Here is a 25,355-nt window from a genome sequence, read left to right on the forward strand (position 1 = left end):
GAAAGAGAAAAATCTCCCTGACAGAATAATTCCAAATAATTTTGCCGATACTTCCCCATCAAGGAGTTGGAACTTAATTCCCCATCCACTGAATATGGTCTCCACTTAGTGATTTGTTTCCAAAAAGCAGAGTATGGAAAAACTTTGCAGTAGAGAAACCTGGCAAATACTGCTTCAACCAGGTGATCGAGGGTAAAATTATCACCGATAAGTCATATCAATAGTATGTACACTTGAGATGATGTAATTAGAATAGAATTTTACCTCTGTGGTCGTTCTTCCCCAAACCTAAACCCCAGTCTAACTCAGAGAAAAATATCAGACAAACCCAAACTGGGGGACACTCTACAAAATATCTGACTCAACTCCTCAAAACTGTCAAGGCCATCAAAAACAAGGAAAATCTAAGAAGCCAGTACAGCCCAGAGCCAAAGGAAACATGACGACTGAATGTACTGTGGTATTCTGGATGGGATTCTGGAATCCAGAAAAGACATTAGTTAAAACTAATGATTCCAAGTAAAATATGGACTTTAGTTAATAGTAATGTACCAGTGTTGGTTCCTTGACTGTAACAAATGTAGCAAAAAAAAATGTCAGATATTAACAACAGGGAAAATTGGGTGCAGGGTACAAGGTAACTCCCCACAACTTTTCTGTAAATATAAAACTACTCTAAATTAAGTTTATTTAAAATGAAAATAGGGAAGTTATTGTCTTAATCAGACTGATTTTAGTCCTTTAAGTCATGTAGAGTAGGGTGGACAAAAATAGAAATACAGTTAGTATTGTGCAAAACAATCTCAACACTGAGGAATAGTTTAGAATATTGTAAATGTAAGTGCCTATGGTCATTTAATATGTGTACATTTTTATTCCTTAGTTGGTAAGCACTTTAGAAACAGAAAACTCTCCTCAAGCAGGACTTATATTTTGACTAAAGAAAAATTATGGTACTAATTATATTAATAAAAATTCTGTCTGGCTTTGAAGTCCAAAAAGTTTAAATAGTTTTAGGTAAAATATATTTACAGTACATTACCTTTCCTCACAGTTTCAGAAGGAGAAGAATGTAGATACATATTTTAAGAAAGTACATTGGAAAGTTCACTAATAATACACTATAGTGTAAAATTCACAATAACTTAGGTCCATAATGGTCATTGTTCAAGAAATTTGGAAACTTCAAAAAACAAATAAAAACAAACTTTACCAACAAACAAACTTCACTAACATTTGTAACTCTCTTGAATATATTTAAAAACAAACAAACCAAAAAACCTTTTAAAAAGCAGTAAAAAAAAAAAAAAGACAGTCCAAGAGAAAATGCGTAAAGGACAAGTACAGGCAAATCACTGAAGAGACAACCAAAAATGCTCGTATATAAGAAAAGATGAAAGGAAATAAAAATATAAAATGAAATGCCATTTCACACCAATCAGACTGGAAAAAATCAAAAGTCTGATAACATTAACTGTTGGTATGGAGGAACAGAAAATGTTTGTCAATATCTTATAAATATCCTGTATAGAGAAAGATGCTTATATCCTAAGCCCCCGCAATTTGACAATCAGGTATATGCCCTGGAGAAACACTAGTATATGCTTCAGGAGATACAAGAATGTTCACATGGCACTGTTATAATACATAAAAAATAAAAACAAGCAACGTTCATTAATAGAGTAAATGATAAATTGCAGTATATTCATTTAATGGAACACTACACACCAATCAACACAAATGAGTCAGACCTATAAGGGCCAACAAGGATGGGGGAGGAGGGCAAAAATTTAAAAAGTTTCAAAAGATGTATACCATGATAAAATCATATTAACAGCTGCTTAAATTAGCTAGCACATTAAAAAAAAAAAAGGGCCAGGCACAGTTTTAAGCACATTTTATAAATAGACTCACTTGCTTTCTACAACAACCTTATGAGGTAGGCAGATCTATTATCCCGTTCTGATAGATGAGAACAGGGAGGCATGGAAAAATTTAAAAATTTGCCTAAGGTCACAAAACTACTAAGAAGCAGAGTCCAGATTTAAACCCAGGGAGTATGGCTCCAAAGCCCACAGCTCTCCAAAAGCATCGAAAGCAATGCTATGTACTGTTCATATGCAAAGTTTATTAAAAATTAAAATGGAAGGATACACATCAAATTTATCGTAACAATTGCCTCTGGGAGGGGATATGAAGAGAGACAGAGGGAGGATGAAACTGAGGCAAACAAAAAAGACTTTACCTTGATCAGCAATGTTCAAGTACAGTATAAAGTTCTACCTGCTCTTTTAGCATTCAATATGATAACTATGATATACATAGTTTTTTATATTAAAAATATATCTGAAACTAAAATGAAAAAAGTTAACATTTTGTATGATGAGTATATGTGTGCTTACTACTTTTTTTGGTAATTTTCTGTATTTTTAAAGCTTTTCCCAAAAATGTATCATCTATAAAATATTACAGTAAAAATAAAAAGAAATTTAAGAAATCTTCAATCTCCCTATTTCAGCTTTTATTTGGAAATGAAAACAGCTAAACTGTGAGTTTATATATGTATATACACGGAAAATGTATTTTTATATGGATCCAAAGAGATACTAAAAGTATAGCAGAACAGTATCTCTTACTATACGTTTTGATGACTCACTATTCTTGGTGAATAGAAAGTATAGCACCAGCAGGAAAACTCCTTTGATATCTCTCCACCTTTTTTCTTGATAGTTTGTCTCGTCTCCCTATTGGTTTCTACTTGTTTGTGCTTTCTAAAAGAAGGAAACAAGGAGGCACCAAGAAATTATCACACACTTTAAAAATAACAATAACAGCAGCCCTTCTGAATATAAGATTCTCCAACATACGATCAAGTAATGTTTCAAAACTTTATTTGTAAATTGGTTGTTTGGACCTCAAAACATATTTTTCCATAAAGAAAGTTAAAAGAGGATATGAGCACCAGCAAAAAGATACTGGCTGAGGTGCCAGGCCACGCGCAGTGAAAGGAAAAGCAAACTACACAGTATGCACTGGAGGCCCAAGAAAAAAAGAAAGGGTTCTCAACCAGAGTTTGAGGACAGAAATCATGTTTCATTTACCTCTGTATCTTCAGTGACTAGCAAAATACCTGGCACCTCATAAACATTCAAAAACTGCTATCTACTGACTGATGGGGTAAAGAGTCATAGACTGAGTCAAACAGTCCATCAATAGGTGGCACTATCAATATAAAACAGTTTGGGTGTAAGATCCAAATAGAAAAGAGGTCGGAGAGTAACAATGTGCATTAATAGAAGCATCTACGTATGTAAAACCACTACCAGGTTGGTGCTGGTAACCAGGAGAGAGTGCCTTCACCTCAATTATTAGCTCCTTCCATTACCGTGTACTGCATAAGCACCATACTTTGAGTTACCTTTCTAATAATGAATCATAAGATTCACTGGAGTAGTGGTTTTGTGGGATTTTCAAGATTTTCTCCTATGACCCTTGAAAACATTTTAATGTCACTCTTGTCATTATTACAGTAATACTATTCAGAAGATAGAACAAAGTATAAACACTAAAATAAAAATGACCTATAATCCCATCATCCAGACACCTTAAAAGGTGTTAAATATTAAATAAATATTAAAATATTTATTTCCGAGGTGCCTGAGTGGCTCAGTCCGTTGAGCGTCTGCCTTCAGCTCAGGTCATGATCTCAGGGTCCTGGGATGGATGGAGCCCCATGTTGGGCTCCCTGCTCAGTGGAGAGTCTGCCTCTCCCCCAGCTCATGCTTTCTCTCCCTCTCTCTCTCATATAAATAAATAAAATCTTCAAAAAAAATTATTTCCTGCCAATCATTTTGTCATGTATATGTGGTATGTTATAAATAATAACAAAGTATATTCTTTATATTCTGATTTTTCGCTCAACACTATATTGTACTTTCTCACGTCAGTAAATATTTCTGAAAATGTGACCCTTAAAAACTTCATCTACCACATGGATTATCACTCGTTTCACTATTCCTCTATTACATGGCATTTTTGACCATTATAAATTTTTCCCTACTACAGTAACAAACTATATAAATTAATCCCTTTATGTATAAAGTTCTATACTTATGTTTTAGAATTCAAAGTGACAACTAGGATATACAGTAATAAAGCGTGGAGCACTTCATTTCTCCTCAACTCACAAATTCTACTAAGCAATGATCAATAATCTAGGGTATTAAACAAACAAACAAAGAGGTTTTTTTTAATCAACTTTCCTTCACTCAGTCCCATCTCCCACATCTGGTAAGAAAGAGGAAAGCCCCATGATAAGTCTCTGACATCAGAGAGGACAAGAATAACAAGTCAATTTTCCTGCTAGAGCCACTTTTGTTTTCCACTTGGAATAATGAGCCATCAATTTAAATATGAATGATACAAGATTTGTAATATACATCTCTATCTGTATCAGTGCTTAAATCTAGGTTTCCACAGTAGGTAGACTGTTTAGAAGAATTCTGGAAACAAAAAGGTGGTGTAAATAATACCAGTCAATGAAAAAATAAGTTTTCTTTTACAATTCTGCCATGATTTTTATTATTTTTGAATGAATTAATAAATGTCATATACTCTGTTCCTTCTTATAGCTTTCCAATTATTCCAAATATTATTCAAGCTGCCATAAATAGGCCAACAGCTCCAGGAGCTTAAGAATCAATAACTATTTAAGCCAGTGGTAATTCATGTGGAAAAGTTCAGAACAAATCAGCATCAGCTTCCTGGCTCTCTTGCACAAACAAAAAATTTATATCGCTTCACCAATTTTCAAAAGTGTAATTTTGTGTACATAAATTTAAAACTCAGGCCAAAATTTACTCTTATTTCTATTGGGCTGGTGTCAAAATCAATTAATTTTCCTAAAAAGTACATTCTTTTAAAATTCCACAATGAAGTAAGTCTATCTTTAATCATGCAGAAAAAGAAAATTATATAACATATAGTATATATATAATGATGATGATGGCATGATATATACTAGTCTGGACTCCAACTTAGAGCTGCAGTTCAAAGGGAAATTGTGAAAATGAAGTAAAAGTTGCCCAAAATGTTTAGTTCTGGCCAAAACAAAACAAAGTTCCCATAAAAGAAGCCAAATATAATCTTTTGTTTCATTAGAAGTTCAAACAGGGTTCAAATAGCTCAGAAATTCTGTATGATTAAGTTTTCAAAAGCTGGATCCCAGAACTATCTACTCTAAACATAAACTGAATAACTCGCCGAAGAGTTCTTACTTATTACCTAATCTTAGATCCCCCAGAGACTACTTTTTACAATAATCTCAAATGTACTACAATAGATTAGTGTAACCTGGGCTACGCTGTTTACAGGTGTCTCCGTCTCCTTCCCCCAAGAGGAGAGAAGAGGTAGATTAGGGCAAGCAGAAAATAGAGACTATATACACCGAACAACAGCTTGCAATCTTGTAAAATTGCTTCTTGCACACTTGGGCTATTATTTTAATTAACGTACAATGCATTTGAAAGAATAACATATTCACGGAGTAATACAATTTCTGTCCTCACGAGTCTCTAGCTGGCTGACACGCGTTTTCTCCTCAAATAAATACATGCCTGTTGACTGATGCCTGTCCTGCTGTTGCAAACAACAAATAACTGTCCTGTAAGACAAAAACCCTTCTCTAAGCCTCCAGGCGTAACCATACGTTTGAATTAAAAGCACTCTGGAACAATAACAAAAATCTTCTAGCACATCTGTCATTTAAAAGCACGATAATGAAAAGCTGTCGCTGCGACCCAGTTTTGGGTCACAAGCTTTTTTCTTTTTTCTCCCCCCCCCCCCAAAGCGATAAACTTCAAAGGGAATGGTGGCGACCAGGAACATTTACCCCCTCCCCCCGCAAAAACAGACACACACACACACACACACACACACACACAAAATGCACTGACCAACTTGAACCCTAAACCGGCCCACGCTGGCCGGGGTTAGCTAAGCAGACCTCCGGGAGGAAAATCGGGCCTCTGGGGGCCAACTAGACTCCCGCTGCAGCCTGTTTAAAATATCGAGCAGGTGGGATTCCGGAAGGCCACCTCCGTCTTACGTAACCGGCTTGTCAAAATCCCAGCTCAGGACCTCCCCTCTCACCGCCCCCGCCCCCACCCCACCCCCAACCTCCCAACAACAAGAGCCCCCAGCCAGCCCGGAATAGAAAATTTGGAATGAAAACACCGGAGCCCCCCACGCGTCCGACGCAGAGGTGCGGGTGCTACTCTCAGCACCGCCGTGCCACCCCGGAGCGGACCCAGCCCGCCGAGGACTGCCGGGCTCTGCGAAGCCCCCAGGCGGAGGTCGCGGCCACCCGCGCCACCTCTCCGAGCCCGGCCAACCCCGCTCCCGCGACCACGGCTGTCACCGCTCCGGGCCATGACAGCTCCACATGCCTTCGCTGCCCGCGCCGCCACCCCCGCACTCACCTCACCGCTGGCTCCAGCGCGAACAGCGGGTCGAGCTTGGAGAGTGGTGCCCAGTCCCCTCCCGACGGCGGCGGGACACGAGGGGCTGAATGCCGCGGCGCTCTGAACCCGCTTAGCTCATCCCCAGCCCGGCGCTCCGCCCTGCGCGGCACCCCCGCCCGCCCAGGCCTGCCGTCTCAGTCAGACGGGACTCCCCCTCCCCTCGCAGCCGCCGCTGCCTCCGCCTCCTTCTCTGGCTCCAGCCGCGGCGGCCGCAGCCGCTGCGACTGGTGCCATCTTGGCAGTGACGGAGAGGGTGGGGGCGGGGATCGCTGCCCACAAGCGCCAATCGCGAGCCAGGCCCAGCCCCAGGGGGCGGGGCGGGGCCAGGTTAAGGGTTGTGGGGTCCTAGCGCCTGACTAAGAAATGGGCGGAGAAGGTGGGCGGGGCTGAGCCGCCCTCGCCCGTGACGCGAGCAGTAGTTGGGGAAATGCGCGCTGGTTCCCCCTGCGGTCGGGAGATCCCGAGCCTGAGGCGGGCGTGGGTGAGAAACACCTTCCCTTCCCCTTTCACCACCCCGAGGGTCAAGAATCCGTCTTGGGCCAACTGACCTGCTTCCTCCTTCCTCCCCAGCAGCCCCGACAGTCCTGACATTGCCCTGCCAGAGCACCACGCGTCAGTCAGCGGCTGCTCCTACACCAAGGGCGCTCAGATTCCCCCAGGAAACCCCCGAGGGGTTAGCAAGCACCTAGTAGGTTTCGGTCCCAAGATACTGAAGGTCAGGTAAAATGGGGAATTCGGGGGGGGGGGTTCTTTGAAAAGTACGTTGATAAAACTCCTGTTGTTGACTGAAGGGGTGTCGATTACAGTGGTTTAATGGGATATGGCCTACTTAAACCTGGCTATGGCTCCACCATTAGTGGCTGTTGGCAAATTGCCTCTGAGAAATGAGAGTAATAAGGTTGATTACAGCAACAGGGTTGTTCGGAGGTTAAATTGTATAATACATGTGAAGTCCTTAGCGTAGTGCCTGAAAGTACTCAATGAATGTTAGATATTATTCCATGGTCAAGTGAAGGGAGAAATAGGACCCTAAAAGTCCCTCTGGTTTCAAATCAACTTTCTCAATTGCGCAGAATAGGCGCATTAATCCCTCTTACAAACCAAGTGTACAGCTCTATTTGCGATCTCCATTTCTTCCATTGTATTCATTCATTCCCTCAGTCAACAAACATTCATTGAAACGCAAGCAAATGCTGAGGGGACACAGCCTTGAGGGAAACAGAAAAAGGTCTGCTTTCAAGGAACTGACTAGTTGGAAAAAGAGGGACCATAAATACTTAACACATTTTGGAGGAAAACGTGTATAAAGGTTATGAACAGAATTCTGGGAGAGCAAATAATAGGATAGGTTAAAAAAAAACAAAACAGAGTGGTCAGGAAAAGCTCATCTGAGGGATGAGGAGTTAGTAATGTGACAAATGCCCTGGGGAATTGTTTAAGGCAGAGGGAATGGCTGTGCAAAGGATCTGTGGTTAATAAGGACCTTGGCTATTAGAACTGGGTGGAGTCTTTGGTGCTGGGAAATCCAAGGTATAAAGAGGAGCCTGGAATGGGTCTGGAGAGGTGAGTGAGGGCCCATTTCCCCAAGGCCTAGGAAAATATAGAAACAAAATCGGATTTTATTGTAATTGCCACTGAAAGCCATTAGAGCAAGGGAGTTGGGAACAGCGATGTTTGCAGTATGACATCTATGTCTATATTTTGTGCAACGTATGGGCCAAAAAGCTGGATTTCAAGTAAAAACAAAAAGAACCTGAAGTTGAGCCTGTTCAACACTAAGTTGGTCAAATTATATGTACTGATCTTTAGTTTCCTTATTAAAAATGTATGAGCATCAATCACGTAAGATAGTATACAGACAAATACTACTTTCACTGAAAATTGTTAAATAATGTAAGTTGTTTCTAAGTGTTTTGTATGTCATGTTAGTGTCATTTATAGTTGCCTAACCGATGCTATTTGATTAAGTACATTTAGTGGTGTGGGTTTTTTTTATTGCAAGTGGTGATCCAAATCAGTCATTCTTAACCATTTTTGTACAATGTGCTACTAAGGAAAATAATATGTACTGTTTTAAGTGTGTAGTTTTTTTCTTTTTTTCTTTTTTTTTTAAGATTTTAATTTTAAGTAATCCCTGCCCCCAATGTGGGGCTCGAATTTACAACCCTGAGATCAAGAGTCGCTTGCTCTACCAACTGAGGCAGCCAGGTGCCCCATAAGCATGTAGTTTCTTTTTTTTTTTTTTAAAGATTTTATTTATCTATTTGACAGAGATAGAGACAGCCAGCGAGAGAGGGAACACAAGCAGGGGGAGTGGGAGAGGAAGAAGCAGGCTCATAGCAGAGGAGCCTGATGTGGGGCTCAATCCCATAACGCCAGGATCACGCCCCGAGCCGAAGGCAGACGCTCAACCGCTGTGCCACCCAGGCGCCCCAGCATGTAGTTTCTTGATGTTATAGTTCCAAATGTATTTTTAAGTGCTTAGCTGTGCATTTTCTAATGAAATTTGCTATCAAGACATAAATTTTTATCTTTTTACTTGGATAAAATATACATAACATAAAATTTACTATTTTAACTATTTCTAAGTGTACAGTTCAGTGGCATTAAGTATATTCACATTGCTATGCAACCATCACCAGAACTTTTTCATCATCCCAAACTGAAACTCTACCCAGTAAACAATAACTCCTATTCTACTTTATAAAACATATATATATTTTTGAAGATATCAGGTGAGTTCCCCCCCAAAATGGTAAATGAGTTTGGTAATCAGGATTGTTTGCTCCCATTAAAGGGTTTGATGGACCATTCCATGTAAGTTAAGAAACCACCACCCAAGAAATAAGGATTAGTGTAAGTTTTTAGCTCAGATGGCTAACATAATAATGAGAAGTACTATAGGACCAATTAATTTTTAGCACTGAAAAATTGTGTTCTCGGACCATAAAATGTGCTCTATGGTCTTGTAAACGTTTGCTCCAAAATGGCCCAGACAACGTGCCCCTCCATTTATATACAACTACTCTAAATGCATGTCTAATTGATACTATTAATTTTCATTAAAAAATAAGTGATAACAGCTCTGGGTAAACTTAATTTTAAAAATCACTCTTGTGTGAGGAATGGTTTAGAAAAAGGGAAAGAAAGAAGGAAGCAAGTTTTTGCCACATTTCAAATAATCAAACATTCGATAAAGTTATGAAGATCAAAAAAGCAAGATCGGTTGACTTGAAAATACTGTGAGTCGATAACTTTATTTTTTAAGCACATCCTATGTGCAGCGTTTTAACTCCATGAAACCAAAAGCTAAATATCTTTGCCAGGCTGGACCCCTTTTCCTGCTGCCCGTGTCTTCTGCAGTGCTTTTATCCCTAACACGAGGGCATGGCTATAGGCCAGTGATAGCAAAGGAGAGATTATGGTATAAAGGGCCACGAGAGAATTTGGGGGGATGATGGATATGTCCACTATCTAAACTGTGGTGGTAGTTTCATAGGTATATACCAATGTCATACTTACCATGTTGCACAATTTAAATATGTGTAGTCCCCTGTATGTCAATTATATTTCAATTAAACTGTAAAAAAATTAAAGTCCAATTGCAAACCTCCCATTATTTCCCCATTGGATGCAGATTTAGCCTTTCATTGGTTTTAATCCCTGTGAGACGTATCTAGTCAATTCCTCTTTGGGGAGCAACAAAAAGCACTCTTCTAATTGGCAAAAAAATATACAAATATTTACATTGCCAATTATAATATTATGGACACATAGGGGTGCCTGGGTGGCTCAGTAGGTTAAGCATTGGACTCTTGGTTTCAGCTCAGGTCATGATCTCCTGAGTGGCAGGATTGAGCCCCGTGGGTAGGGCTCCCTCCCTGCTCAGCAGGGAGTCTGCTTCAGATTCTCTCCCTCTGCCCCCCCCCCCACTCCTGTGCGCTCACGCTCTCTCCCTCTCTCTCATAAATAAATACATCTTTAAAAAAAATAAGAAAATATTATGGACATACAGTGACAAGCATAGCTTACAGACTGGGCTTCTAAAAAGTTTCAACAGTTGAAAAGGTTTGAAGTTTTGGTTGTTTTTTTAGTCAAAGAACACACTTTCTGAAAGAACATATTAAAAAGCAATAGAAAAACAATAAGCAGTATTTGACTGTATGCTCAGGAAGTGTCTTTAAATACCTCAGAGCCCTTAACAGCCCTATCTTGAGTTCTTTCAACATCCCACGCATATGTCACTATAGTCACAGTTAAACAAACTTAAACCCTAAATATGATTTGGGCAAGGGAGTCTTAACAATGCAGACACGGGCCACATAGAAAAATGTGGCCTAGACGTTTGGGCCTCATGCCATTTCTGAAATTATGCCATTTTTTATACCTGGAACTATATCTGGTTATTTCTTAGATGTTATTTTTAAATATTATGGTTTGAACGGTGCACGAAGGAAAACTTTGAAACTGGTAACAGTTTAAAGCACTGGAAGCTGAAGCTGTTGTACAGCCTAATCCTCGCCACCTGTTAAATCTATTCACCTCTAATTGCTATACCAGAAGTTTCCCACGTCTTTAAATGAAAACCTGGAGCCTTCTATAAAGTGGTCTTGATATCTATGCCATGGGGCCTCCTTATGGGTGAGAAAGCCTTCCACCAGGGATTTATCGTCCTTTAGAAACTCTTTGGATGTGTCCCAAAGCAGCACACGTTGCCAAATTCTATTCATTGTGCAATGGTGTGAGAGTGACACTCTAGTGTATTTAATCCACAAGCTGAAATTTATTAGAAATGTGGTCAAATTATCAATTTCTTAAAAACACAAATCGGATGAAATACTTTTGAAAGACAAATTACCTGAACAACTCGCAAGAATAATAGGGAGAAATGTCATGTTGTCAATGGCAAATTTTAAATGTAATACTTGAGAGCAGCGTGCAGGGACAGGAGGGCTGTAGCAGTCTGAACCACTGCTGTCTCCAGACTGTTGGTGGTGAGCTGAGGAGTCATATCTTTGACTCAGCACTTTTTCACCAATTTGAAAATTATCGCCTCGCAACACCTTCCTCAAGTGAATGCTTTTACCTTTCTCAACAAGTCCTTCTAATTTCAATTTTTCGTTTTTAAATGATCTGCAAAAGAAAGTCATTTATATGTAGTGTGGTTTTTATCTGTCGTTGTCCATAGACAATTATGCCTGCTGACTTTCTTTAAATGGTAAGACAATATTTTTAAAACTGTTGACAAATTCATGTCAGTCAGATTTTATACACAAAGTACTACGCTGGGCATAGAAGGAAAACAAAGATAGATAAGCACCTTATGCCTCTAAGGCTTAAGGTATATTCCTAGGCATGTCACTTTAATAAAAATCACACCATGAGAAGTCCTGCACTAAATGGTGGGACTATTGCTGTGGAGACTGGGGGGTCGGAGTGGTTAATTCTGATTGTGGGAATGGAAGGTGACAAATAGAGAACATTTGAATGAATCCTGAGAGAACCTAGACTCTCTATGGAAGGTAAAGGTATCCCTATTTGGAGCATAGGGATACGGGTGGGCACAAGGCAGGAAAAGTTTGTTTTTTTTACTCTGAAAAAATAACAGATGTACTAGAATTGTTCTCAACAAATGAAGGAGATGCTCATAAATTGTTCCAACACTTTGATTCTCTTTGGGAGTGGCCAAAGGTTCAAATAATTTGGAAGGATGGATATCTGTGCTGACTTGCAGGAAATATGAGTCAGCTTTTCTCATGGGCTCAGCTCTGTTGTTATAGCTAGGATATTTGGGAAACATGAAGCTCAACAAATCAGACAACCTAAGTCTTTTCTCTTTCTTGATTGCCCCAGACATACATTCTGCAAAGGTAGACAACAGGGATGACCTTTTTATTGGTGAGGGGAAACACCTGCAACTGAAAAAAGTAAACTTAAACATAAAATACTTCTGTTTCCCGTGTATTCCCTCAGACTAGGAGACAGACACATACCTACATACCTGTCTTCTGTGCTTCGGAAATGTGTATTCAGTTGCCTCCAGACAGCTCAGTCCTAAGCGCACCTGAAACTAGATGTTTTTGAAGGTAAACTCATTATCTTGACCACAAACCTGTTTCTCCTATATTCTTTAATTTCTTGAATAGTACCCACCGTGCACCAATCACAAAAGTCAAAACCTGTGAGTAATCAACTCCTCTTCCCCACCCTCATTCTTTTTTTTTTTTTTTTTTTGAAGATCTTATTTACTTATTTGACAGAGAGAGCACAAGCAGGGGGAGCAGCAAGCAGAGGGAGAGGAAGAAGCGTGCTCCCCAATGAGCAGGGACAGATGCTTAACCAACTGAGCCACTCAGGCACCTCTACCCACCCTCCTTCTTAAACATTGAATCATCAAAGCCAATCGATATCACCTTTTTAACATCCAATGTATTGTTCCTGTTGTTCCTCATTACAATTTCCATTCCCAGTGACCTAGTTCAAGCTGTACTTCTGGTTTTTTTGTTTGTTTTTTTGTTTGTTTGTTGTGTACCTGAAATCTTATAAGGATCAACTCATTGGATTCCCTAGCTCCTGTCTTTTCCTCTTCAACCCTTCCTTCCCTTTGTTGCCAGGCTAATCTTTCTAAAGAAGAAATATGATCGGTTGTTCCAGGCATAGTTTGAGGTTGCTAGTTTCCTCCTCTCCTTTTTTTGTATTCTTGGTGGAAAAGTTCATCACTGTCCAGTGCTGATATTATCTAAGAGGAGCAAAGCGTTAAGACCTATGCATTGTTCTCCCTTGCCTCTTTCCAGTATGGTGGAGACAGCCTCTTATTCGGAACACTTTCAGACTCAGGGCACAAGGTTCTTAATTGAAAAAAAGAATTTAAGCCTCTGCAGTCCATACAGATTGGGCTCCCCTACAAATGTGTACAGAGAGATGGATTGGTTAGTTATATCAAACTACTTATATTAAGGGCAAAGTTAATCCAGAAGGGAAGAACTCTAACAATTACCTTACTCAGAAATTGAAGAAAAATAGACTTTTAGTAATAAAGATTTTAATTAAAAACAAAAAAGATCTCCAGAGCTGCTCCTAAGGCTATTTTAGGCTCTATATAGTCCCCATTGCTTTGCTATCTCCTAGAAATGGATATTCTTCTTCTATATTCTCTGCTTATAACCCTGTGTGTTTTCATAATTGCTTGTAATGATTTTAACAGCATTTTGAATTTAATAAACATCACCTTATTGATTTAATAGAATTTAGATGTAATAGTAACTTACTGAGTTTTAAATTCTACTGAAAGGGAAACAGAAAGAAGTTGGTATGAGGCTTTTATTTGAATGCATTGGAACTGAAATGGAAGAAAGGCTTTTAGAGATGGCACAATAGGGCTGTGCTGGCAAACCCTGCCGGCCTGTGCAGTGCTGCCTGGAAGGTCGTGGATGGCACAGTGAAGAAAGGAGAGCCATAGAATCCTTGATTTAGGCTGAAGAGAGTAGATAATGATACAGCTCATTTTTAACAAACTGTATTCGAAAAAGGGATAGGGAATTAATGGAGGTGTGAAGAGGCAAAAAACCTATTCTTCCATTTCATATTCTCCTGATGATCACATAGCATGAGACTCTGTTTGCCACAAGGTTAGGAGCAAGGGTTGAAATACTAAAGGTAATAAAAATGGTGGTTGTTTGCAAGGGAAAACCTCAAGAGAAGAGTTCAGGTAACGTGTAGAGCAACTGGATGAGGGTGGGGCTAAATGGTTTGGGTTATAGTGCAGTTGAGGTGGGATGGGCAATTAGAAATGGATTTAAAATGTATCACTGACCCAGATCATGATGGCTCTATGAGAATGTCAGCTTTCATAAATTGACTTCATGTTTCTCTGACCCAGAACATAGGATTTTTGAGCAGGAAGGAAACTTAGAGGTCATCTTGTAACTATTTCATTTTCCCCAAAGTGACCATTTGCAAAGTTGAGATTTGTTCAAGGTCATACACATCCAGTCGTGGGAAGAGAGCTAGGACTAGAATCCAGATCCCCAGGTTCCCAGTTCTTTGATTTCTCTGTTACATAGTATCAATCAGTTGTGAGAACTCAGTATTCCAAACTCTCCATGAATACATAGGAAGATCCTTATTGTAGAGATGAAGAAACTGAAGATCAGAAAGGTGGAGTGAATTTACCAAATCACATCACCGGACTAGATCAGAGCCTAGGCCTCACAATTCCTGAGCCAATAGGCTTCTACCAAACCACACTGCCTAGGGGATTTAAAGAAAGTGAAATCTTCAATGCCATGTTTCAAGGCATAGAATTTTCTCCTTCTGTCTACAGGTATTTTACTTTTTGCTGTTATATGCTATGCTCTTTGCCAGGTGCTATAGAGCAGATTATAAGACTATAAGATTTGGGGCACCTGGGTGGCTCAGTCGGTTAAACACCTGCCTTTGGTTCAGGTTCATGATCCCAGGGTCCTGGGATCAAGCCCTACATTCGGATCCTTGTTCAGCAGGGGGTCTGCTTCTCCCTCTTGCCCGCCCCCCTCATGCTTGCACTCTCTCTCTCTTTCTCTCTCTGAAATAAATAAATAAAATCTTTTTTTTAAAAAAAGACTAAAAGATTTATTTTGCAAGACTAAAATTTGAATGTTACCCATCTATCAGGGAAATGCACCTGTCTTTTGATGGTTGATAAGCCAGCAGGAAGTCAGTCTTTGGTGTCCTACAAAATTGGGAATGTTTTCACTTTCATCAAAGGATGGGTTTCAGATTCTCTACTGTATGATCCCAATAATACATCTGTCAGATGGGCAAACATTTAAAAATCTGATGATACCAAGGATTATTGAGGATGTAGGAAAACTAGAACTCTCATGCTCTGTTGCTGGAAACATTAAATGGCCCAATCCTTTTGGAAAGCTGTTTGGCAATATTTAGTAAAATTGAAAATGCATATGCCCTACAATCCAGCAATTCCATTTCTGGGTATATACTGCAAAGCAGGTTTTTTTCAAACTGTGATTCATGATCCATTAGTGGATTGTGAAATCGATTTAAGGGTTACAATAAACATTTTTTATAAATGAAATAGAACAGAAAATATTAGGGTGGGGATGGTTTTGTGAATTTTTGTGTGCCACCTTGATTTTCCCTCTCCAGGACTGAAGTGTTAGTTCACGCAGCTGCTGGGAGGGCTGGCAGTCAACAGCTTTAGCTGAGTCCCTCTCCAGGACTCTTTCCAGGAAGACAGCTACTTGCCCAAGGTCACGCCCTCTTCCTGGGTGCAGCTGTATCCAATAACTGGTCAATGCAGGCATATAAAGGCCTGATTCCCTTGTCCCAATTCAAAATTACTCTGATGAGAGATCACTGCAGCCAATGTGGGGTCAACCGAGGCTTTTGATGCCACTTCATTATACCCCAAAACTTTCTCTGCTCGTTCCTGCTTCTTTCACTCTGCCACAAGTGCTGATCCCAGGACACTCCCCAATAAATGCCCTGCACACACATTTCTGTCATAGATCTACTTCTAGGCAACTCGGCCTGTGATGATATACTATGCACATAGGCATATACGGGACCGAATGTAAAATTATTTTCACCATACATATTGGCCATAAAAGTTTGAAAATCCTGCACCTAGAGAAACTTTCACACATATGCCCCGGGAGATGCTATGAAGATGTTCACTGGGGTATTGTTTGCAGTAACGATGATTAGTAGTGATTATAAATGTCTATAATCATGCAATGGGGTACTACACAATAATTAAAGTTAGTGAAGGAAAAATCAACAAAACTAAGAGGCAGCCTATGGAATGGGAGAAGATATTTGCAAGTGACATATCTGATAAAGGGTTGGTATCCAAAATCTATAAAGAACTTTTCAAACCAACACCCAAAAAACAAGTAGTCCAGTTAAGAAATGGGCAGAAGGCATGAATAGACATTTTCCCAAAGAAGACATCTAGACGGCTATTAGACACATGAAAAGATGCTCAACATCACTCATCAGGGAAATACAAATCAAAACTGTGATGAGCTACCACCTCACACCTGTCAGAATGGCTAAAATTAACACAGGAAACAACAGATCTTGGTGAGGATGCGGAGAAAGGGGAACCCCCTTGCACCGTTGGTGGGAATGCAAACTGATGCAGCTACTCTGGAAAACAGTATGGAGTTTCCTCAGAAAGTTAAAAATAGAACTACCCTATGACCCAGCAATTGTGCTGCTAGGTATTTACTCAAAGGATACAAAAATATGGATTCGAAGGAGTACACGCACCCCGATGTTAGCAGCATTATCAACAATAGCTAAACTGTGGAAAAGCCCAAGTATGTATCGACTGATAAATGGATAAAGGTGTGGTATATGTATACAATGGACTATTACTCAGTCATCAAAAAGAATGAAATCTTGCTATTTGCAACAACATAGATGGAGTTAGAGTATATTATGCTAAGTGAAATAAGTCAGTCAGAGAAAGACAAGTACCATATGATCTCACTCATATGTGCAATATAAGGAAGAAAATAGATGAACATAGGGGAAGGGGGGAAAAAGAGAGAGAGAGAAGCAAACCATAACAGACTCTTAAAGTTAGAGAACAGAGGTTGATAGAGGGGTGTGGGTGGGGATGGGCTAAATGGGTGATGGGTTGGTTTTAAAGAGGGCGCATGTTGGGATGAACACTGGGTGTTATATCTAAGTGATGAATCACTAAATTCTACTCCTGAAACCAATATGTTAACCAACTTGAATTTAAATAAAAATTTGGAAAAAAAATATAAGTGAAATCTCCTGACATCTATCAACATGGATAAATCTCTGAAATATAAGGATATATAGCAGCTTCCTGAATTAGTGGCTACCTCTAGAGAAGGAATGTGGGAAATGGAATGAATTTGGGACCTCAACTGTAGCCTTGTATTGTTATTTTAAGGAACATCTAAACAAATATAGCAAAATTATAGCATTTATTAAATTATACGGGCACAGGCTTTTTTCACTATTCTGTATATGTAACATATTTTAAAATTAAATTTTGTATAATGAATTATTACTGCAGAAAATCTACATGCAAAAGCAAAGCATTTTTAACGTTATCTTACTATCAGGAAATAGTGAAAGGACAGCTAACAAGGTCACTTCCTCTTAAATTTGGTCCAAATGTAATGACTCATGGAATACAGACATTCTGGTTTTAACTGTTTGGCTGATTTATTGCACATTATTTTTCTTCTTCCCCTGTTTTCATTACTACTACGTTTCATGTAATGAGAACAGTACTAGAGTCTTCTACGAGTTCATTGAGTTCTACTGACACACTCAATTTCTCCATCATAGCCCTTGGCAACCACTGATTGGATTTTTATTCCCATCATATTGCCTTTTCCAGGATGGCAAATAAATAGAATCATACAATGTGTAACTTTTGTTTTGTTTTTGATTTTTTTACTTAGCATAATGCATTTAAAATTTGCCACGTAGCATGTTGCATACATCAGTGGTTTGTTTCTTTCCGTTGCCGAGTTGCAGTCCAACCACAGTTTGTTTACCCATTCTCCAGTTGAGGGACATTTGGGATATTTCCAGTTTTTGGTGATTGCAAGTAAAGCCTTTATAAATGTTTGTACACAGGCTTTTGTGTAGACCTATGTCTTCATTTTCCTTTGATAAATACCTAGGAGGGGGGCTTGCTGGGCCTTATGATAAGACTTTGCTTATCAGAAACTCTCACACTGTTTCTCAGTGTGGCTGTACCATATTGCATTCCCACCGGTGAGGCAGAATGAGAGTTTCAGTTGCTCCACATGGTATTGTCAGGTTTTGACTTATTTGGTTGTTCAGGTTTTTTTGTTTTTTTTTTAAATCAGTTCTAATGGCATAAAAGGGTATGATGGTATCTCATTGTAGTTTCCATTTGCATTGCCCTAATGATTAATGCTGTTAAGTAAGCTTTCATTACATTTTATTATTTTTTAAATATTTATTTATTTGACAGAGAGAGAGAACACAAGCAGGGGGAGCGGCAGAGGGAGAGGGAGAAGCAGCTTCATGTGGGGCTTCATCCCAGGATCCTGGGGTCATGACCTGAGCCAAAGGTAGATGCTTAACTGACTGAGCCACCCAGGTGTCCCTCTTTCATAACATTTTTAAACAGGAAAATTTGTCAAAGATAAAAGTATTACTAAATCATCTTTCCTACCCTGAGAATGTTAGAGGAAAGTTTCTCTCAACTTCTCAGGTCTAAAACAGTTGTACTCTATGAAGCCAAAAAAAAAAAAAAAAAAAAAAAAAAAAGGATATTAAAGCAAAACAAACAGAGAGAGGTATTTAGTTGACTATGTAGGTATGGTCATTTTAGTTTAATAGTAGCTTCATATTAGTGGTGATAGGTAAAAGAATAGAGGAGAGAAAAGGCAATAGAAACATCATTACTATTATATTCCTGGATCTTCAAGACATAGCCTTCTGTATCCTCTGGGCCATCTAAAGTTCAAGTGAAACTGGCCAAGCTGCCTTGGAAGGAGGAATTCAGTAGAGGCTAGTGTTATTATCCAAAAGCATATGTAAGGGATAGATCTAAGGAAGAAACTAAAAAAAGTAAGGAGAATAAAAGTGTAGCCGGTAAGGGAACTATAAATTAGGGTAAGAAGTGGTTGTGGCTTTGGGAGAGTCTCTGCTAGATTGTTTACTTGACTCTCTATTTTACTTACTTAGGTTTGGTTTTATTTTGCTACAGAACATGTGCAAAGTGAAACACTTTGCCTGTATAGGTTTAGTATGATCTATAAGATCTAACATAGAAGCTTTATTAATACTTTAACCAATGCATATATTTAAGGAAAAGCAAAATTTTATAATATTAGTAAGTCCTATGTATAAAAGCAATCACTGTAAAACAAATCTTCATACCTAAAGATGAGAACACAGTCTATTTATAAAGAACTATAATAATGCAAAATAGACTCTAAATGATGATACATAGGGGTTTCCAAAGCAACAGGAAAGATGAAACAAGCACATTTGGAGGTTAGAGTCTATTAGAATTAGTGGCAGATAAAAGTTTGGTGAAGAATTGCTAATGAAATTGCTAACCTCAGTCCTCAGAACTAAGAAATTTAGAGAATTTGAATGACTGGACCAGAAGCTGATTTGGATAAATAAGAATATCATCTGGAATGGACACATCAATGCTGCTAACCAGAGTAGGTCAGAAAATTTCTTCCAGAATAATTTGTTCTTGTCATTACCACTGTTTGGAATTGTCAGAAAAAGATTTATGTCTTAAGTGAGTGCACTGTCTATGAAACAAGGTTTTGTTCCAGATGTTAAGCCAGTATAGGGTGAGATCTGTCAATTTCTGGAACTAGAACAGGAAAGAAGTGTGTGACATACGTTTTGTTGGTGAAAAGACTATGCCTTTGGACCATGATTATTAGCTTCTAGTTCCAGGGAAATCTTCGTATTCAGGGCATAAGAAACCTCACTCAATTTTTTTCTTTTTGACCTAGTTAAAGTCCTTGGAATGGAAAGTTATGACACTGATATTTTCAACAACTGTGCAGATACCTCTGAGAAACCTGTAAGGGCCTTAAAAAAATCCATAAATTTAGAGGGAACAGGAAAGGGAATTTTCGTATAGACCAAGACTAGAGTCAAAGGTCCAGACATGAAGCAGCTCATGGAAGGATGTTTTTGTTTGTTTGTTTGTTTGGGCTTGTTCACAACTGAGAAACTATTAATGTTGCAAATTGTACTCCAGATTTGGAGTACTGGGGGAAAGGCCCTGACCTTTTATCTTCCAATAGCTACCTCCCTTTCACTGCAAGTACAACCCCAACTGCCTCTCGACCACTCTCTACTTTTGAGTATTTTATGATCAAGACTACAATTTTTTGAGAGTTCTCAGATCTTTCGTCACGTTGCCTATCATTTGTTTTGTGAAAATATGTTGTCTCAGTTCTTAATACAACCTCTGTATTTGGACAGAATGATCATTAACTATCGCCATTAGAAAAAAACCTTCAGGTGCCTACATATACCCACACAAATAGGCATTTACAAAAGAAATTCCACAGACATATTCCCTTTTTTCCCCGTCAGCTAAAATTAACCTCAACACAAGACAGTTATTTTAAGTGATAAATTTTTGGTCTCCCATTTTTATCCCTAAACCCCGTCTCAAACCCTGAAACCTCAAAAGGAATCACAAAAGACTACATACCTTATCGGTCCTCAATAAATGACGAGTGACTGTTGTTACTGCACTGGTCTTCATAATTCTCATATTATAAAGATGACAATCATTTGTTTAGACAATTAATTGCCCTTAATTCATTTTTGTCCTAAACTTTAGCATCTCCGCAGGAATCACCATACTCTTTAATAAAAACAGGGCTCATTTAGGGTAGAAGCTCAGGAAACGTAGGAATTTTGGTTTTAAAGATCCGTCACCTACTGCAAGACCTTCATGTGAAAAATTATACGGAGTACTCTTTACCCTGATCTCTTCTTCTTCCTTTTTTTTTTTTTTTTTTTTTTTTTTTTTTGCTGTCTTCTCCGGTTTACAACAGACACAGCTATGTTACAGCCACAAAGCAAAGTTTTGCAACAGAATGGCCTTGAAATAGAATACTGCCTAGCTGAAAACTTAGGCAATCAAAATGGAATAAATGAAATTGTGCCTGCTAGACTTCACATGTCATTTCTTATAAGGAAAGCTGTCACCTTTTTAGGAGAATGTTGTTCTTTAGGTGACCCTGTATCCTCTCCATATCAAAGAGTTCTCAATTGCTGTAACAATTAGCCGTAGCACTGCAACTAAGACATAACCCTATTACCTGCAAGTGCTGCTTTAGTCACCGAAACACAGTTTCTGAAAATAAGTGAAGTGCTACTGCTTGGAAACTACCATAGTGTTTCTCTTAAAAGTGGTAAAATCTTGGGAAGCCTGGCTGGCTCCGTCGGTGGAGCATGCGGGGTTGTGAGTTCAAGTTCCACACTGGCTATGGAGATTACTTAAAAAATCTTAAAAAAAAAAAAAAGTAAAATCCTGAGGGCACCTAAACTCTTTAAAAATGAACTATAAATGTACTTGAGAGACTTCAGCACATGAATTAAATGCTGCAATAATGCTCTGAAACCAAAACCTGTTTCTCAAACATGTGTTAGTCTGTCTGGTTTTTGTTGTTTTTTTGTTTTTTGTGTTTTTCCCCAAGAGGCCCCACTCTGGCCACAGATGACTTGCTAGGGTTTCAAAGTTTTCTTTCTTTCTTTCTTTTTTTTCCTTCCAGTTTTGATTCTGAAATGAAATCGAATTGATAAAAAGCCACATATGGGCCACCCTGATAGACTGAAAATTCTCAGGCAGCACATGACTCATGATAACTGTGTAGTATGCTGTCATTAGAACTGCTTATCTGACCATCTCACAACATTTCGTAAACACGTATCCCCTCAAAACCAGCCTCGTGGGAATAAATTGTCCACAGTTTTTCTCCATTCCTACACACATAAGATCATTTTTAATGTGGAAATTTAAAGAAAGGCTTAAAAACCCTTTTTTTTTCAGTACTTGTGGGTAAATTGCCAGCATTCTTATAAATGTCACAAGCCAGCAGCCAACAGTTCAGTAAAATGGTTTTCCTAACCACACAACAGTATGTTCCACCAGTCAGCGGTCTCATGATCTATCTACCGGCATTAATCATGTGACCGGGTGCACTATTTTATGATAGTTACGTGACACTAAAGCCTCAGAAAAAGCATGATTCCAGGGCAATATAAGATTCCAGGTTCCTTAGGGTTTTTTGGGGGGTTTTTTTTGTTGTTTTCCCTGTAGAAGTTTCTTGGGTTCTTGGCTGGTTGGAATAACTTATCTAGTAACTGGAGTTGGTTGAATTATTTATAACTTAAGATTTTTTATTACATAGCTTAATAGAAACCTATGCACTGAATAGGCTGTTACCAACACACTTAAATCCTTCCTCACATAGCCCTTGAACCTGTGAGGAGTTTCATGAAATTGTCTTCTTTTAATCTAGTATGTGTCGATAGTTCATTGTGAAAAGTCCTTGTTCATCTTTGTAACAGGATGAGAAGGATGGCCTAATTTTGGCCTGAGAAGTGAAGGATGTCTGCATTTGTGGCAGTGTCTACATGGTACAACGAAAACTGGAGATTTGGTGTGCACCCAGTTTCAGTAATTTTGAGAAATGGAGTTTGGACTTTGTGGTGTAAGTTATTTAGTTTAGGTTTGACTCTTTGGGTTTGACGCCTTACATTTTTTTAAAATACCATTGTTCAAAAAATGTGGCAGTGTGTTCCAAGTTGCTGATGATTCCTTTCAGAAAAAGAAAGCGAGGGAAGCAGCTATCACTGTCGTCAGCAAGGGTAGGCAAGCACATTTCTCTTACATGCATTACAAAACGAATACAGTCATTCGGCTTGCAAGGAAAGATAATCTGTCACATACTATGATTTCCATGTTGTTTTTCACAGGTTGAGGAAAAAATTATTTGTAATTTTATTTTCATTTTAAAGTCCATAAATATAAAGGAGCTGGAACTCAATTCTTATAGAAGCTAATTATGATTCTTTAGCCTAAAGTTTCTTGATTTAGCCTTAGATTTATTGTTCAGAATATTCTCAGGTTGCTGGCTTGGTTTGGAAAACCAAGCACTCTGTACAACTCTGAATTAGAAGTCTCAAAAAAAAAAAAAAATCCCCACCAAAAAACCCAAAACCCTACTTTTCTTAATTGCACTGTATTTTATAAGAAGATTACTCCCTCTAAAATTAGCTTTCTAATGGCAAAACAGCTGGCTGAAATGTGAAAAATTCAAGGACTCATCTTGTTTCTTCAAACATACAATTTCAACAACCTCTTTGATTCCTAGTCTCCATATGTTTTGCAGTTTTCTAAGGTACACAAAACTATGGTACGTTAAACTGTACTTACTTAAGTCTGGTGTGTATTGGTTTTTATTTCCTGCTGTATGTTAGCAATCTAAAATTAGAAATACTGGGGCGCCTGGGTGGCTCAGTCGTTATGCGTCTGCCTTCAGCTCAGGGCGTGATCCCAGCGTTCTGAGATCGAGCCCCGCATCAGGCTCCTCCGCTGGGAGCCTGCTTCTCCCTCTCCCACCCCCCCCGCTTGTGTTCCCTCTCTCGCTGGCTATCTCTCTCTCTCTGTCAAATAAATAAATAAAATTTAAAAAAATAAAAAAATAAAAAATAAATAAAATTAGAAATACTGTTCACTTTTAAATGAGGTTTGGTTCATAATCTCATTTCAGAATGAGAATCGAACTCACCTTTTCTTGAGCATCGTTTGCCATTGGCCAACAGAGACCATCAGAGACCCTCCTGTATTTTTACCCAGTTTGACCATTTTGTCTTAAAAAATATTATATAACACACAGTAAGAATAAGTTTTGGCAAAGGTGTAGAGTGGTAAAACTACTGCTACAATCAAGATGTGGAACACAACCCCCCCAAATTCCTCTATGCTACTGCCTTGTGATCAGACCCTCACCCCACACTTAACCTCAGGCAACCACTGATCTCTTCCTATAGTTTGTCTTCTCTAGAATGTCATGTAAATAGAATCATACATATGTTGTCTTTTGAGTCTGGCTTCTTTCACTTAGCAAAATGCTTTTGAGATTCATCCCTGTTCTTTTGTCTATCAAGACTTTATTCCTTTTTTATTGCTAGGTAATATTCCATGTTATGGATACACTACAGTTTATTCATTGCCCAGTCAATGGAAATCTGGGCTGTTTCCAATTTTTGGTTATTACAAATAAAGCTATTATTAATATTTATGCTCAGGTTTTTGAATGAACATGTTTTAATTTCACTCTGGTTAATACCTAAGACTGAGATTGCTGCATCTGTGGCAATTCTATGTTTAACTTTGTAAAAAACTGCAGAACTGCTTTCTAGAGTGTCTGTACCATTAGGCATTGGTCACCAGCAATGCAAGAGTGTTTGAGAGAATGCAGTTGCTTCCTGTTCTCACCAGCTCTTGGTATTGTCGGGTTGTTTTATTTTAGCTATTCTAAGACTGTGTAGTAGGATCTCATTGTGGTTTTAGTTTGTATTTCTGTCATGACTAATGATGGTGAGCAACTTTTCATTGCTTATTTACTATCCATGCCTCTTCTTTTGGTGAGATATATTTTTAAATCTTTTGCCCATTATTTTATTGGGTTGCTTGTTTTCTTATTGTTGAATTTTGAGAGTTCTTTATATATGGACAGAAGTCATCTGTCAAATGTCATTTGCAAATATTTTCTCCCTGTGCATGACTAGTCTTTTCATTCTCTCAACAGTGTCTTTTCATTCTCTTAACAACGAATTTGCATTTAAATCTGTGTTTTCAAACATATTGGTCCTAGAAAATTCTTTGCTACTTAAAACATTGCCTCTGTACCATTTTCTTGTTCTTCTCCTTCCAGAACTTCCAGAAATCAGATTGATATATGTTAAAGAATATCTTACTTTATTTTTCATATATATTAACTGCTCTCATATTTCCTTTCTTCTTCTCTCTCTCTTTTTTAGAAAGATTTTACTTTACTTAGTTGAGAGAGAGCACGCAAGAGAGCAAGCATGAACAGGGGGAAGGACAGAGGGAAAGGGAGAAAAGCAGACTCCCCACTGAGCAGGAAGCCTAACATGAGGCTCGATCCCAGGACCCTGAGATCATGACCTGGCTGAAGGTTGATGCTTAACCAACTGAGCCACCCAGGCACCCCTTCCTTATCTTTTTCTACTGTATGCTGGATAATTTCTGTTGTCATATCTTTCTGTTCTTAAATTTCCCTTCAT

At 38.7% G+C, this 25,355-nt stretch overlaps 1 protein-coding gene and 1 long non-coding RNA gene across 17 annotated transcripts in view; one reads left to right on the top strand and one right to left on the bottom strand.

The window, feature by feature from the left end:
- DENND4A (DENN domain containing 4A) overlaps window positions 1-20,999 on the bottom strand; it is a 134,017-nt gene extending 113,018 nt beyond the window's left edge. For 8 of the 16 annotated variants that reach the window (XM_044392009.3, XM_044392008.3, XM_044392007.3 and 5 more), the window contains exon 1: window positions 6,480-6,754. The gene's annotated coding sequence lies outside the window, so the exon portion shown is untranslated. Of the gene's footprint in view, window positions 1-6,479; window positions 6,756-12,522; window positions 12,592-20,742 lie in introns of those variants that run through there. The other 8 variants (XM_057303836.1, XM_057303833.1, XM_057303831.1 and 5 more) reach the window with 2 other exon arrangements.
- Window positions 6,886-9,660, top strand: LOC130541981 (uncharacterized). Its single transcript, XR_008956160.1, has 2 exons — window positions 6,886-7,002; window positions 7,092-9,660. It is a non-coding gene; the product is annotated as an uncharacterized LOC130541981 (long non-coding RNA).
- Window positions 21,000-25,355: the final 4,356 nt, after the last annotated feature.

The sequence above is a fragment of the Ursus arctos genome, unplaced genomic scaffold, assembly GCF_023065955.2.
Source record: "Ursus arctos isolate Adak ecotype North America unplaced genomic scaffold, UrsArc2.0 scaffold_28, whole genome shotgun sequence".
In the NCBI taxonomy this organism is placed as follows: domain Eukaryota; kingdom Metazoa; phylum Chordata; class Mammalia; order Carnivora; family Ursidae; genus Ursus; species Ursus arctos.